The sequence below is a fragment of the Pleurodeles waltl genome, chromosome 2_1 (genome assembly GCF_031143425.1).
Source record: "Pleurodeles waltl isolate 20211129_DDA chromosome 2_1, aPleWal1.hap1.20221129, whole genome shotgun sequence".
Classification (NCBI taxonomy): Eukaryota; Metazoa; Chordata; class Amphibia; order Caudata; family Salamandridae; genus Pleurodeles; species Pleurodeles waltl.
The window spans coordinates 193747098-193764427 of record NC_090438.1 but is presented as its reverse complement, the minus strand read 5'-3'; the positions used below and the strand labels follow the sequence as shown (position 1 = coordinate 193764427).

Genomic DNA, 17330 nt, shown 5'->3' with positions numbered 1-17330 from the left:
ATTACTTGGAGCAGATCGACAACTGGTAAAAGCATGGCTGGAGAAAATTGCAGGGATTGTGTGCAGGGACACAGTCCAGTTGTGTCCCACAGTACTTAATTAGTAAAAGAATGCATGCCAGTGCCCAAAGCTTTGCTCAAAAGCCTGCAGCCGATGCAATTAAATGTTGGACTGCCCAATACCAAGGATGCATAGCCTTGAATCCACGTCATGCTTTTTAAATCATCTACCAGACACTCCTCCCCCTTTATCTGACTCTTGAAGGCTCCTACTTTCTCCCTTAATGATGATTTTAGCTTTTTTCTGTCCATCTGTTTTTTGCTTTGTTTGTTTTTCCCTCTCTTGCTCTTAGTAACTGTCTGATCTGGAAAAAATAAGTACTGTGGTCCCCAAAGTCAATCGGGCTCACATTAAGCACTGGACACTCGCCTCTTCCATTATCAATGGTGGGAGCAGACACTTCCCCTAGTCAGGCCGAAGTCTCCTCTCTCCCTGAATTGATTTTCGGCCTGTCAGCCACCATTCCCTGACCCACCCCAGACCCCATTTACATTTAACACCAGCCCAGAGTAGCCAACTGCAACAGGATTATCCCTGGAAGATGGAGAAACTGGTGAATGAAAAAAGAACTTGGTAATTCAATGTCTGCATGTTATTCTACATTTCAGGGACAAAAACTCATAGTGGAGTCATTAAGGCATGGGGCTACTGACTGGAATCGGAGTTTCCAAGCCCCTGGCTTCCCTACACCTAAATCTGTCCAACTCTTAATAAGGGCATATCTGGCAGTCTCACATCAAAGCATTGTTGAGTATATGAGCTCTATTGTACTGCTATTGGTTATACAAACTAACCTCAACAAGAGGTCATAAAGAATCTATAGTGTAGGCAAAAGAAGTATTGACTTATGTAATAGCCTTGGCTAGTTGTTTATAGTCAAAGATAGTTGCCTTTAAACAGGAAGATGTGTTTGATGGTTAGGGAATGCCTTCTATAATCTTAAAATGCAGCAGCTGAAAACAAATGACAAAAAACAAACTTAGACTAGGTATTTACTACAAAAAAGAAAGCTATGGAAATCAGTATATGTCATTAAAGGTTTTTAAACCTACTTCCATTGCAAGGGTGACAATTGCCTTTTATAATGACTCTTTGATGTTCGGCCATAGTTCAAGAAATTGTTTGAATTTGCAAGTAAATAGTGAAGTAAAAACTATCTTCACTCATTACTCAGATAGGAATCCCTGATTTCTCGGTGCAGCCCAGAGGATTTTACTTGTACGTTTGTCTAACACTATGCCTAAAATCGCAGAATGGTTTTTAATTGGAAATTTAAGGAGATTTACATTTAGGAATTGGAGTGCGCAGAATGATCTAAACAGCATTAACAAACAAGCATTTGGCTGAACTAACATGGAGGTAGGGAGCTGGAGAAAAAACTTAGGTCAAAGACAACACCGTGGAGTATGGGGTCAGCAGAACACGGGAAAGGAAACAACTTGGAGCACTGAGGGTGGAAAGAGAAACATACAAGGGAGACAGCCAGAAAACACAAGCATTGTCATGGAGTGCTTCATGAAAAAGAAAACAATAGTTTCAGAAAAAAAGTACTGGTGAAAGCATAGAAGGAGCCAGTCAGGGAGATGGTAAACAGGCTATGCTCCATGGGAGAGAAAAACACATAATGCCAGTGAATTGAAAGTAAGCAGATGTGGGTGATAAAACACAAAGCCAATGAAGTAGGCAGAATGCATTTGGAGGTAAGCTGAGGTGGGCCTAGTCTAATTCATAAGCTGCATCCTATAATGGCTCTTATGCCGTCGGCAGGAGGTTTCTGTTACGGCACATTATTTCCTAAAAGCTATACCAGGGCTGTGATGTGTTTCTCTTAACTATACATGACATAATTTGTCTATATGTCTGCAATATAACTTTGGAAATGTTCTAAATTTCAGGTGATTGCACTCGATTTTACTTCAAATTTGAACTCCATGTGAAGCTCTGATGAAAAATCCCATGATGAACATGAGATGTGGACATAAATGCCGGAGACATCGTCTTAATATGTTAGATTCCTGTGATTTCCCTTGAAAGCCATTGACAACACGTTTCTGAAATTGCAGTCAGAAACAAAAGGCTTTTCCACACTTGCAGGGCTGGTTTATTGCTTGGGTATGAGTCATTGAGGGTACAACTTATTAGGCTTAGAGAGCTTGTTTCAGGACCATATCTGTGCTTTGTCAGCTTGCTCTTTCATTTCTGTCCTGAAATACACCTAAATGGGATATTATTGTTCAGTCTGTAACCTAATTGTTCTTTATCTGGACACTGACTTGAGGGTGTCCTTTAAACCTGGTGGTCGACAAGGTTGCAGTTTATTACCCTTTTCACTAGTGCATTACTCCATGCTCGTAATATGCTCCTTAAGCATTCTTTTGCCATTTAACATCCTCCTGCTGTATGTATTACATTTAGCGATTTTGTTCACTGTTGGTTACATACCAGGAAAGCCATAAAACATCCATTTAATTCCTAGGGTTGACGTTGATGAGAAGGACTCACTTTACCACTTTGTTTATTGAAAGCCTTGTGTGTATAATTATATATTTCCATGTACAACAAGTGGTTGATTGACTCATGTGCCGGAAGGAAGATGTGTTAACTCACTTTGTGACTGCTTCAGCACTAGTACCCATTACCGGTTGATCACATACTATCACTAAGGGCCTGATTAAGACCTTGACGGAGGGGATTACTCTGTAACAAACGTGACGAATATCTCGTCCTCCGTATAACAAGTTCCATAGGATATAATGGAACTTGTAATACGGCGGGCAGGATATCCGTCACGTTTTTGACAGAGTAATCCTCTCTGCCAAGGTTGTAATCAGGCCCTAGGTTTGTGCAAGTACACACCAGAAGTTTTTAAATAGTGAAAATGGCAAGATCAAAGTCAGCAAGTTATATTAATGCATAAGGCTGATGCAAAACCTATTTGTGCATGCTAATCTCGTTTTGATCAGTCGATAAATTGGAAGCAAATAACTCACACGGATGTGGCAAGTGGTTTGTATAATATGATTGGGCAGTGTCATAATTCCGTTTACTTCAGGGGATCTCTAGTAGTCTCTTCCCCAGAAACAGGAGGACCATATCCAGAATCCAGTGACTATGATTAGATAGCAAATACAAGAGCAACCAAGGGAGATCTGAGGAGAGCTCTTTCTGTTGGGAAGTGGAACGGAATGGGATAAGCAAACCTCCTAGAACTCCTAATAACTAATCCAATATTGCAAAAATGTATCCATAACAAGGGAAATGCAGGAACCACTACATAAGAAAGAAAAGCTGAAGAAGGACAGCTGAGAGTCCTGTCTATAATTGAAGATAACGTGGGTAACATGTTACAATTCACATAACAGAAAGATCTCTGACACATCATGAGCCAGAATAAAGATCTTGACCAGGTGCAAGTCTTGCAACCACTAGGACATGAACAAAAAATCCAGAGAAAGGAGATAACCCGAAGGAGACTCTTGAATTCCGGCAGAGACCCCTTCAGATTAATGGTTAAAGATCTTAATTTGAATATAAAACTATTGATGTTTGACTTTCTGGGGAGATTCTTTCAACTGATTACTTGAGCAAATATAGCCACACTCGCGTGAAAGCAGAAAGGACACAAAAGACCACATCAGAGAAACTCTCACATAGGCCAAGCAAGAGAGGGGCAGAGATTCAAGCCTGGGTGTCAACCACAAAATCGTACAGTGCAAGCTGCTGAAACCATAAAAATGTACCCGGCCAGTCTCTGAGTCACAGAAAAAGACCTGTCTGTAAAGGACATCTTCAAAATATGTTGACAAACACATCATGTTGCCCTATTGCCTTACCAAATTGAAAGCAAAAGACTATGAACCAATGCCCATGATGCAGAACGGGGGCCACAGCTATGAGTGAAACTTTGTAGTCGAATTAGGTGGATTGAGGTGATTTAGGAAGTGTTGTGAGCACTGACGCTGAAGGGGTTAACCATACTGGGAAAAAACTATTTCACTTATTAAAGTGATCCTACTTTTACGTAGCCACAGAGGAAAGCATCTGGACGGTACAACAACTTAGCAGTGCTTACATAAAATTAACAGTTGTAGGAAATGCCACTGCAGAATCATGCAACTTATGGCTAAGAACTGGGGTAAGGACATACCTTTTAGGTGGATAGAGGTGGTTTAATGCATCTAAGGGCGTTTCTATGACATCCTCTCAGGGAATGCATTGCAAAATATTGGTGTTGGAGATGCACATCCATGTATAGGCATAGTTCCAAGCACACCCCTGTGTAGCCAACACAGTGAGTTATGTTAAGGTGCTCTCTGAAAGCCGGCCACAAGAAAGAGATCTTGCTATAACCCTGCAACTTTATTTATGAGTGGCTTTACTTTGACTCCACAGATTATTGCACTTAGTCAGAGTAAGACCACTCATAAATAACAGTAAAAATGCACCCACTGATTGCACTAACGACCCACCCTACTCACATGGCCTGCTACAGTCTGGGAGCCCACAGAGAAGGGAAGCAAATGAACTGCAGTGGGGCTCACCAACACCTCGCAAGATCACTGCCATTCCCTATTCAAACATGGAGAGAGGCCCGGTTGAACAGAGCTGGCAGTAGCTTAAACTGTTGTGTGAATTGTTCTGAATGAAAAAAAACTGGAAGGCTAAGTGTCAACTTCAACTACACTGCAAGAGAGTGCATGCCCCTAGCGCAGCCAAAACGTTGCAACCAAAGATCACTTCTTCCAAGATCCCACTCACAACAAACTACGATCCAAGCTGGAAAGCCATGGTCAAGTGCCAGATGGGGAGGAACGCAGACCTAAAGAGTGTGGGAAAGCAGAGCGTGGACACGACCATAACCCTGACCACAAAAGGCCTGCTGAGCCGACTAGAGCACTGTGCATGGACAGGGTGCCCTCTCTGCTGCCTAGATGGCAGTTTCCAAAGCTACAATAGAAATGCCTCCCTGCACTGAGAAGGCACAAGGGCAGGAGTTTGGAGCCCACATGCCCTCTGCTCCAACTAAAGTGCAGCTGAAAAAGAAGGTACTCTCCTATTTGGAAAATAAATGCCCTATGAGCTGCCTGAAGTGTAGTCGAACAACAGTACAGTTATAAATACAGAAGAATTATTAAAACAAAAATGCCTCCTGTACAGACTAAAACTACCCTGCGGGAAACATTACTCATCTTTGGACAGAACAGATCTTTCTGACGGTTGCAAGGCAGGAAAAACAGGAGGAGTCCAGCAGATATCCGACGATGTGGAGCTACTTCCATCCTAGAGACTGAGATCAAAGGTAGGACATTTAACCAGGACTAATCTGATGATCGCTGGGTCCGACTCACACTTCATCATGGTAGACCTTAACTTTTGACTTTGTGCCAGTCAAGCGCAACCAAATCACTGCTGTTGGCACTTACCTGCGTTTGGCTCTACTTTGAACCTTAAATTTAAAAGTCTAATAACTCCGGTACTACTTATGATTTGGATTTTGTTCTTAATTCTCACACAAAAAAATGCATGAACAGCTGGGTATAAGGGCAATAAACCAAAGTGAAATATCTTAACTAAGTTAAACTATTTCTTGCGAAAAAAGTGCCCTGGCATCCTCGATGCATTCATAATTGTTCGGTTATCATTAAAAATAATTTTACATTTGTCTTGATCCGTTGCCAGCAAGATTCACGACCACTGAATATACTTTGGGTGCTTCCTTGGTGTTTAAATTGAACATACCTGGGACACGTTTGACATGACTCTGAAATTGCTGAACACATTTGGAGACCCTCTGCTATAATCACCAAAACTCAACTCAACCAGACGCTCATTGATGTCCTTTAACATCCTACTAAAATAAAATACTAACCTGTAGCCATGGTATCACACATCTTTTTAGCACTGTACAACAAATACAAAACTAGTATTTAAACGCCAATAAAAACAAAAACAAAGCTCCGAGCATTAAAAAATCTGGAAACATTCATGTGCCCAAGGGCTGCGAGATAACCGTGACAGGTAATAATTTCTGTAGCATTTCACAAACAGTTCGCATCTCGTTTCGGTCATTTTACAACAGTAATAAGAGCAAAAGAGGCACCGAATCACTTAAAAACAGATACAAGTTACAACGCGGCATGATTTGTCTCGACACGTAACTGCCGCCCCTTACACATCTTTATCTTTGTCCATGATGCCCAGAGACCGCGGCTACTTACTAACCTTGAAGTTATTATGGTTCTTTACAACTACAACTGGATAAAATGCTTCCAATCCCTAAAATAGCTGGGATTTGATGCCCCGTGTTCTCTACTCAGAAGCACCTGGCACTCTTTAGGAAGTCGTCACTGTACATTTAAAATTTCCCATGCCTGTTACATGACACTGCTATGCCCTTTGGCTGACCACATGAGCATTCACTGGCTGACCTCAGCATCCTGCTGTTAGTTAAACTAGGACAAAATGCAACCTCAGCAAAAAAGAAGACCCCTGAGCACCGGGCCCAAAGCACCAGGAAAATGTACTGAAGATTTACAGACCACATTCATAGAACGTTCTGTTGCTAGACCCAATTTTGAGCTCTTTGGCATCTCTAAGCAATAGGTACATGAAAGTTTGAATGTAGTCATTGTTAATTTTATCAGACAACTAAATAAGCTGTAAACCAGATAAAAGTTATGTTACAACTAAAACAGGCAACAAAACACAGATTGTTTGCTTGGGTAACTGTGCATCTACATGTGCAACTGTATCACCAAACAACAAACAGAAGTAGAGGAAGAGTGTGGAATGCACACTATTGAACCAATTCACGAAGAAGGACCAAGTGCCACGTGGCAAGCGAGGAACGCGAAACAGGAAGCAGTTTTGTCCCCATGGGACACGCTACACTGACCCACATCAAGAACAAAGGAGATCGTGACTTTGACTTCCAAAGTCTATTCTCCCCCTTGATAGTTTAAAGAATGGTCAATAGTGTTGCAGAGCGGATGTAGGATGTGTATACTACACAGAAATCATGATGACAGCACACGAAAAAGAGCGTACCAGCCAGAAGGATGTGTACACCACACACACGTCATAATGACAACGCATCAAAAAACAAGCATTTTCAATGCAACGGGTCTCGCATTTGTTGGAGTTAGAGCTATTAGCTGTAAAGCATAAAAAAACGCAGCGCAATCCTGCTATGTAAAATGCAGCGCGATCGCGCTGCGCGGAAAATAAACAGATAAAGTAGTCCGACTCCAGGTTGAAAACATTGAGCCTTGGACGTTTTTGGTACTTTACCGGTGCTGTGTAGGTGGGCTAAACACCTGAAAAGGCATGACGTATGCATGCCTTTCACAAAAGAAAGCACGCGGATTTTAAAAGGTAAGCCCAGCTAATGTAAGTGACTGACGTGGCATGGGCGTGGTTTCAAGCCCAAAGAGAGATTACAGAATGGACGGAGCACTTTGTGCTCGCCCATAAAAAGGATGTGAACACCATACAGATGTCATAATAACAACGCATTAAAAGAAAGGTACCAGCAAGAAGGATGTGGACACCACACAGATGTCACACACATGAAAAGGAGGGTACCAGCGAAAAAGATGCGTACGCCACACAGATGTCATAATAACAGCAGATGAGAAGGAGGGTACCAGCAAGGAGTATCTGCACACCAGAGATGTCATAATGACATAATGACAACATGTGAAAAGGAGGTTACGAGCAAGGAGGATGTGTACACCACACAGACACCATAATGACAACTTATGAAAAGAAGGGTACTAGGTGGTGACAGCAGAATATCCTAAATGACAACTATATCTCATTTCAGAACAAGGTGAGTCATGTGGAGAAAGAGAACCAAGTGATGAATTGTGATGCAAACACGTCAGCCTACTGCAGTTAGCAACATGTTATTTTCTTAGGATACTTACTGCTCAGTGGATCCATCACAGATGAGAGAAAAATGAGAGTTCCAAACCATTAGTTGAAGAGAGAAACAGGTGGAGCTATGGACCCTTTGTCAAGTCCTCTCCAAAATATAACCCTCCCTACTTAAACTGAGGGCGATGGAATCATTCAGCCTCATATATACTGGAGCAGTGAGGAGTCGTGCTATAGGAGTGAAACTATCTGTTTGCAACGCTTTTATACATGGTTATGGTGGAAATATTAAAAGAGGACTATACTGATTGAAGGGAACAAAAATAAGACAAATTACCTATCGCTATGAAATAAATATTTTTGTTTCACAGTTGACCTGCTACACCATCACACGGTCTGTACAAGATAGAACGCCGATGCAATAGAAAACCTCCCAGGGCACTAAGATATGCTGAGAGGAAGACATTATGACAAATGCTCAGCAGGAATTTAAAACTGTACGTGAAAATAAATCCCATACACAGATTTAAACCTGTCAACAAGATAACATGACCTCGGCGAATTAAAAGGATGATAATGTCAATTGAATTTAGGGACCTGCTTGCCCATCTTGTTTTCATTTTAAAGTAATCTGGTTCTGAGTTTTTGTTATTAAATGTCTATAAAGGAGCACTTCTTCTCATGCAAAATATGTGTATATTTTGTTTTAGACTCTAAAAAAACACATTGGAAATACACCTGCAGCAAACTACTGACACACCTAATAAACATAAATGCTTAGGTATCTTAAAAGCACAGAACACAGACACCGCCTTACACACACTACAACAAAGGGTCACCTACAGGGCAGACACACACACCCACATACACACACATAAGCGCACACCCATGCACACAAACACACACACACATACTTTCTCTCTCTCTCTACAGTAATAACTTTCTGATCAACGTAGACAACACGACAATGGATCTCTGTAAACCACAATTCACACAAAATTCATAGATAAAAACGAATGCACTTTTATCATGGGGCCTACCTAAAACGTACCTAAAAGTCTCTAATATGAGCTACTATCTGGGCATTCCTCTCTTACTCGTAGGAGCTGTTTTAAAATACCAGATGACTATGTAGATGATGAATTACCATTGTGTACCTTGGGTACCTGCGAAACCCTGGATAACTGTGAAGCACAGTACAGTGGATGCAAGGTTCACACACAGGGGATCCTTAATAGAATCCCAGTGTAAAACACTCCAGTGACCCTTGGATCCACGTCAAGCAATTCATCCATTTAAATATTCAGACTAAAGATTATTCCAAAATATACGGGTGTCGTGGGGCCCCTGGGGGCCCCTGCAGTGCCCATGCCACTGGCATGGGCACTGCAGGGGCCCCCTAACAGGGCCCCATTAAGATTTTCAGTGTCTGCAAAGCAGACACTGAAAATCGCGACGGGTGCCACTGCACCCGTCGCACACCAGCAACTCCGCCGGCTCCATTCGGAGCCGGCTTCATCGTTGCTGGGGCTTTCCCGCTGGGCGGGTGGGCGGCCTTTTGGCGGTCACCCGCCCGCCCAGCGTGAAAGTCAGAATGACCGCCGCGGTCATTTGACCGCGGTACGGTCTTTTGGCGGTCTCCGCCCGCCGGGGTCGGAATGACCCCCAGAGTGTTTGTGTGTCTTTTTGTCTGTGTGTATGTAAAAATGTCTTATTAAATCTGACAGACACCTCACCATTCACCACTGAGATCACCTGTTACCAACTATTTTCCAGACAGTACATTTATTAGGGGAGTGTAACACACCAAACACCCTCCCACTGCTACACCCCTGGATATTATAACAAATATACTTGTAATATACTTATAAGGGCTGTGAGCTAGTCCTCTTCATTCATCAAACTACAGTAGAGTAATTCACCATGGTTGGACTGGGACAGAAAACAGTCCCGGGCACCAAAATGAAAGTGTCTCCTATAAGTGAATCAGATAGCTAAAAAAGTGGTCAGAGTTTGCACATCGGGGCTTTTTTTAATCTGTAAAGACACGCTGTATAGGTGTTTTGCAAGGTATGGTAAGGTAAAGTAAGGTATGCATTTGTACTAGCTGCAGGCAATGTTTGTGGTAATATCATGGAAATCAAAATTAACAAACATTGGGAAAGCCAATGGGTCTCCCCTACATAAGAGCTACTGGCTTAATCACTATTTTGTTTAACCATGTTGTACAACAGCACGTACACAGCGAAGCATAGCTGAAAACAAAAGAACAAAGCATTGTAACATGGAAAGAGCTGGCCACATCATAGCTCCCCCCCCTTTACTTTCAGAAAAGCTGTACAGCAGCCACAATGCTTTACAACATGGCTAAAACACATGAACAAAGTCAATAGCTCTCATGTAGGCGAGACCTATTGTCTTTGCCAATGCTTGTGTCTTTCTGTCCTTGGATTGGTTGTCTTGTTTGTGCCATATCATAATCAGGACTACAAGAGCTAAAATGCAATGAAAAATCATGGAGCTACTAACGTATAGAGCTGGTATACTGGAGTACTCTCCAAAGAGGGGTTGGGCTTCAAAGTGCATTACCATAAGCCCCTGCTCTGAGAATTCTGATGTCTCAGGGTAGCTAATGGAGCCCATGCTTGCATGATACAAAGAAAAGAGACTCTAATTGACAGTGTCCTAAACAGCCCACTTTGAGTGATACAGAGAAAGCCAGGCCATCTTATATCTCCGATTTTGAAACACAAGTTTAACGTTTTCCAAAAGCAGGCCACCATGACTGCCTTTAATGCTTTCATAAAAAAAAAAAAATAATTCCTTAAAGGTTTGGGCGGGTTTGTGTTGAGTGAAGTTGTGTCAAATATTCTCCATCATGGTTGAAGCGCCTAACCATAAAGATGGGAACTGTGATCAAGAGAGCGATGGGGGCGGGGCCACAGACGTGGTTTAAAAGAACAACATATTATTGGTACACTGCAATTACTTTGTTGGCCGTTCATCTTCAGGCAAATACTTTAAAAATAAACATAGACTTTTACTGAAAAATGAATATAAGTTAAAATAATCATTTAAATGTAATCCTATGTGATGAAAGCCCATTTGGTTAATCGGATGTGTGAGTGTGAGTTGCAAGACATCCACATTACAGAATGCTGGATGATGCAATAGGGATTAATGACACTTGTATTTATAGTGCTATGAGGTCCCAGCCTCCGGGAGAAGGCACTCTACATATGCAAGTTATGACTTAAAAAATGTTATTATAAACATTAACACAATTGTCAGAAATAACATTTCTCTATTAAAATGAATCAGGAGAATTGTGTTTGCAAGGGAGAGCGTAAGAAGAAGGAGTGTGCTTGTAGCTAGTTGTCAGCCGGGAATTTCAGAGGTCTTTCAGGCTTGCATATCGTTCATGTTAAAACAACCCACAGCCCAAGATAGCTGTAACCAATGGACAAGGCCACTGGGCACTATTGTTCTCACAGCTAATATTTAACAGTTGCCGGTTGCTGCAGGAATCAAACTGTGGAGGATGGGAACTGCAGTTCTGTCTTGGAGCCCACACAGACTGTAATGACCACTATGAGAAAGTCACCCTTTAAGCATGTTCACCCCGATGTTTCTGACTGATACTGATGGTAACTGACCTTGTGTGTGCCCTGGGCTCTGCTTAACAGACCCAAGGCCAGTGCTCTGAATAAAAGGTATATGGTCAAATGGTACAATGTTCTAATTCCAATTGGCAATGACAGGCCCTGTAAGTCCCTAGTAGATAACAGGTCAGGTCGGGATTAAACTACCTATAAGACCCTAGTATGTAAAAGGGAAGGGATGTTTACAGGCCCACTAGATTTCCAGCACTGGAGTGTGCACTACTGTGTGCCTGCTGTCATTTTTAAAGGCAGTCCTGCCTCGCAGACTGTCTTTAGAATGTAAAATGTATGCAAATTCGACTTTGGAATTAAAGGTACTTCCAAAGTAATAATCTACCTGATTTTTACGTATAAGTCAGTCCCAAGGTCTCCCCTAGATGCCCCAGGGGTCGGTGCCATGTAACTATAAGCAGGTACATTACAAAAGTTGTTTTACATGCCCTGGTGAGAGAAAAACGTCACCTTTCTTTTTCTCCATTGTAGAAAGTTAGCTCCATAGGCTAAAATGGAAATATTTTTCATAAGCTTAAATACTGCAAGAAAGAAGATAGAAAATGTCTTGAAAGGACTCAAATGAATGGTAATGATAAATGCAACAATTTGCAATTGTTGAATTTATCATAACATACAGAAAATAAGTTATAAGATTTTCTTTACTGTAAGCCAAATTCCAGCCTGCTAGTGGTCTCTCCTGATTGGTTAGCTCTAACAAGATTAGCCAGGCTGCTTTGATGAGGTGATAAGTGGCCCGCCCTTAGCAGAGGCCATCTGATGAGGGAGGTAGGCAGATGGTGAAGTCAAGCCAGGAAGGGGGCTGGTAAATCAAGCTAAGGAGACAACCACTCAGAAAGGGATGCAGCCAGGCCTCCCCTCTCACCTCTGTATCCCACAGATAGATGGTAGGCTTAAGAAAGAAATTTGCACATGTCCAGAGGGGGAGTTAATGGAAATGAGCAACACCAGGGGGTTGGTTTAGCCAGATCTTACTCCTCTGGAGGAAAATCATCCATCTTGGAATGTTAAAGTGCAGTGCTTTATGGGACAAGAAGATGTCACACTTTGGAGAGAGCTGTCATACCTGTGGGTGGCCCCCGCAGCTCATTGGGCAAGGATTCCCACTGACTGCCCCCCAAGATGATTGAATAAAAGTGGCTGATCTGCATTGGAATTCAGATCTGCTGCCTGAAACCACAAGAAGAAGGACTGCCCTGCTGAAACCCTGGTTTGCAACCCAGAGGTCTGCACAATTAAGGACTGTGCCTGTTGTACACTGGAACCACAGCCCAAAGGCCTTTGCCCTGCTTCAAAAAGGGCTCAGGAGTAGACTCCCTAAAGCAACACGTTTAAACAGCTTCCCGGCACCAACTTCCACAAAAGTACTCAGCCGGGAGTGCGTCCAGTGGATTTGCAAAGATGTGGCCAGGTGCATTGTAGGAATTGTAGTCCCCCTGTCCAAAGGAGCAACACAGAGGTTCTGGAATCTTGGATTGTGGTTGTGGATCCTGTATCAAGAAGCACTTCTGGAAGTCAGTGTAAAAGTGTTACATTGCGGATGGCTGGAACTCTTTACTGTGTCCCAGTCCAGTGCAACCTTTCTTTTGAAGGCCATTTGCTTCTAAGCACTAGTTTTACTTGTAATCTTTAAAAATTGAATTTTTGTCATTTTGGTGTCATTTTAAAGATAAAAATAATTCATATTTTTATATATTGTTGTGGAATTTTTATTTTGTATTGTATCTTACTTATTTACTGTATTGGTGTATTTAAAAGCTTTACATACCTGTTTCCTAAGTTAAGCTTGCCTGTTCGTTGCCAAGCGACCAGGGGTTGAGCCAGGGGCTAAAGCTTCGGGACCATGACTGGGCACAGCCCTGTGTTGGGGGTGTATTTCTAGTAGCAGGTGTGTATTTACCTGTACCAATGCCCAGAGTTTAACAACCACAGAGGTTAACGTGTACAGATCTGCCGTGAGAACAAGCATTGAAAATAAAGCACCCTCCAGAAGAAAGAAGGGAGTCACAGGGAGAAAGAGACAACTGACAACTGCTGCAACATGACTGCCAACCCAGCCACCCTCTTAATGGGTGAGTGAAAAATCTATCAAACAGCTCCTCACATGCACCCATAAGGAACAAAGCGGATTCTGGCATACTGTGAACAGCATCTAGGGAGTGCTGGACATTCGCTTCGAACCACAATCAGGCAGAGGTCAAGAAGGGAGGAAGAGTTTCGAGTAAACATGGATGCAGAAAAAAACATGCATGCATTTGTCTTCCCAGTACATCAGATGCGAACAGAGATGCAAGAGTGAGGGGGGTGGGTGCAAGGAATGACGCTGGATGAGAAGTGTGGAGGCCTGTAAATAGATGCACTCCTATGAGTGCAAGAGCTTAAATGTAAAAAAAGTACCTCTAGAAGTGCATGGCCAGTGGGAGGACACTGGCTGCTGCTGGTCGGAAGCACCGAAGCCCATGAAGGGAAAAATCGCCGACCAATGACAAACATGGAAATTAAAATATCATTAAAGCCAACCAATGGTAAGTAACAAGTGGGATTTAAGCCCTTTTTAATTACTTTTTTTCCAGAACAATGAAGTCACAGATGAGATTCACCTAAAAACTAGTCCACCGGACCATAAAACAGGCCCTCAAAAACACGAAAAACAGCTCACAAACTGACCTGGCAGGCCACCCTTCTGGTACTGCCAGATTGCCCTCAAAACCAGTCCAACCCTGTCATTCAAATTTTGCTCCCGCCCACCACAACAGTAGGTCAGCCCAATTCAGCTCTTAGGTCCTTTCTGTGTGAGTGACTTTATTCTGCCAAACATAAAGTAGTCCTTTTTAGTCGGGCCTTGAGTCCTAAAAAACAAAGCTGAGGGACTAACCAAGTTAGGCAGTATGCAACTGACATCATGGTGTAGGACATCACGGCAAGTGGCATCAGAACCTATTACCTTACAGGAAGTGACATCACAAGAAGTCACACCAGATTTTAAGATTTTACACATATGTTTAGCGTGGGTCTATTGTGAACAACACTCTGGACCCATCCCAATCCGGATTCTGCAGCAACCACAGCACCGAAACAGCCCTCATCGCCACCACCAACAATATCAGGACCATACTTGACAACGGCGAAGCCGCTGCCCTCATCCTTCTGGACCTCTCAGTCGCATTCAACACTGTCTGCCACCACACCCTACACACACCCCTCAACATGCAGGAATCCGTGACAGAGGCCTGGACTGGATCACCTCCTTCCTCCCCGCAGAACTAAGAGAGTCCACCTCCCTCCATTCTGCTCTTAAGCCACCAAAATCATCTGCGGCGTACCCCATGGATTGTCCCTCAGCCCGACCCTCTTTAACGTCTACATGGCTCCGCTCGCTAACATCGCCTGATCTCACAACCTCAACATCGTCTCATACAGCGATGACACCCAGCTGATCCTCTCCCTCACCAAGAACCAAGCCATCATCACGACCAAACTCCACAAAGGAATAAAGGCCATCGCTGCATGGATGAAGAACAGCTGCCTGAAACTGAATTCCGACAAGACTGAGGTCCTTATCTTTGGCTCCACCCCCTCTGCATGGGATGACTCCTGGTGGCCTGCCGCAATGGGAACTGCACAGACACCAACCGACCACGCACGCAACCTGGGATTCATCCTGGATTCTTCACTATCTATGACCCAGCAAGTCAATGTCATCTCCTCTTCCTGCTTCAACACCCTCCGCCTGCTTCGGAAGATCTACAAATAGATCCCCAATGAAACCAGAAGGACGTTCACCCAAGCCCTCGTAAGCAGCAAATTAGACTACGGCAATGCCCTCTTTGTAGGAACCATGGCCAAACTCCAGAAAAGACTGCAACACATATAGAACGCCTCCGCACACCTCATCCAAGACATCCCCCGCCACTGCCACATCACAGCCCACCTGAGAGACCTACACTGGCTACCCGTCAACAAGAGTATCACGTTCAAACTCCTCACCCACAAGGCACTGCACAACACCAGACCAGAATACCTCAACAGACAGCGCTCCTTCTACACCCCAACCCGACAGCTTCGCTCCGTCAACCTTGCCCTCGCCACCGTCCCACGCATCCACAGAACGACCGCCGGCAGCAGATCATTCTCACACCTCGCCGCCAAGACGTGGGACGCTCTTCCCACCCACCTGCGTCAGACAAAGGAACTATTTACCTTCAGGAGACATCTCAGGAAATGGCTATTCGAGCAGTAGCAGCCCCCCACTCCCCTCAGCACCTTGAGACCCTCACGGGTGAGTAGTGCGCTCTACAAATACTCTGATTGATTGATTGATTGATTGATTGAGTACACTTGAGTGCATTACAATACTTAACAAATGAGATTTTGCACCAGGGTTGAGCCAAAAAAGTGACAAAACCCTGACACAAAATCTGGGCTCTCAACTCATACATTTATTCTTTAAAACTCTACCACAAAGAGCTTGGCAACAAGGAGAAAGATGGCAGTATATCTGTACAGCTCAAATGGTTGCAAAGTCTGCATTTGAAAATATCTTATGGGGTCAAGGCACCTGCTGTGGATATCTTTCTGTTCCAAATCAATCTCAGGTAATAATAATAATGGTAAGATAACTCTTGAGTTTAATGGGTTTTCCGGAGAGATTTATGTCTTGTCTAGTCCAAGCTTTTAATCAAGGTAGCAAAGAGGGTTCATATGTCTCCTGCAAAGCACATCATGTAACATGCTGGTGATTTTTATTTTATGTAGCTAGGTAAGTGAGCTGCTGATTCTCACATAGAGATTCTTTTGTAATTTGAAATTCATAAATTGTAATACTTCTAATATAGCAAAGTGAGCTATCAGGGACATGTGACTCGTACGCCTTGTAACCTCACTGACTTATGTAACATATCCTGTACATTGATTTACAAACATATGATTTATTGTCAAATAATGTGTAGGTGTGATGTAAAGGTGTGACACCGTGCATTGGAATAGTAGTGCTATAAAAGAAATAAAACAAAATAGTGGTCCTTAAATTGTGTAAATTGTGTCAATATGTGTAAATACTGGGACAGATCAACACATCTGAAATTCTTACAGTGCATGCTCATCTCTTGTACACAGAGACTGAACAGAGTCAAAAGCTTGCCTCTCTTAAATACCTGTGAGGTGATAACAAGCTGTGTGCCTTTGGTTCCCCTCTAAGCATTTGCATCTAGGTGTGAGTCTCCAGATAGCTTCCAGCCATAACACGGGAACAAAAGGAGGCCTGATGGCCCCTTAACTCCTGCCTTTGTTTTGGGCGCACCTGAAGTTTGAAATAACAAAGACCTTTTCCGCCTGCACTTTGCTGGAAGGAAAACACCCTAAGGCACTGCTGGATGTGTCCACAGATTCAGTATATTTCAGTAGGGGACAACGTCTTGGCAGGGTAGATGATGTCCAGCATGTGAAAAGAGTGAATAGATGCATGTACCCCCAACTTGGGTCCTGCTTTTAGTGCCAGGGACTGGAGGGCCACTATGCTTTTAAAAACATATATATTATCTCCCATGTTATGTAAATGATTTTGATATGAAAGGATTACTGTTGGACCTGGCTCTTTCTGCAGGGTCATCCCAAAACCTTTTGCTTTTCTCCTTCCCTTTTTGCTGAATTTGTTTTTGTTGGCTTTAGCACTCTGGGCACTTCACCTCTGGTAATCAGTGCTAAAGTGTATGTGCTCTC

General features: G+C 43.1%; 1 protein-coding gene across 4 annotated transcripts in view; it reads right to left on the bottom strand.

Annotated features, from left to right (window-relative positions):
• The window catches only part of NRK (Nik related kinase), a 720008-nt gene that overhangs the window by 425456 nt on the left and 277222 nt on the right, over window positions 1–17330 (bottom strand). The gene's annotated exons all lie outside the window — the stretch shown is intronic.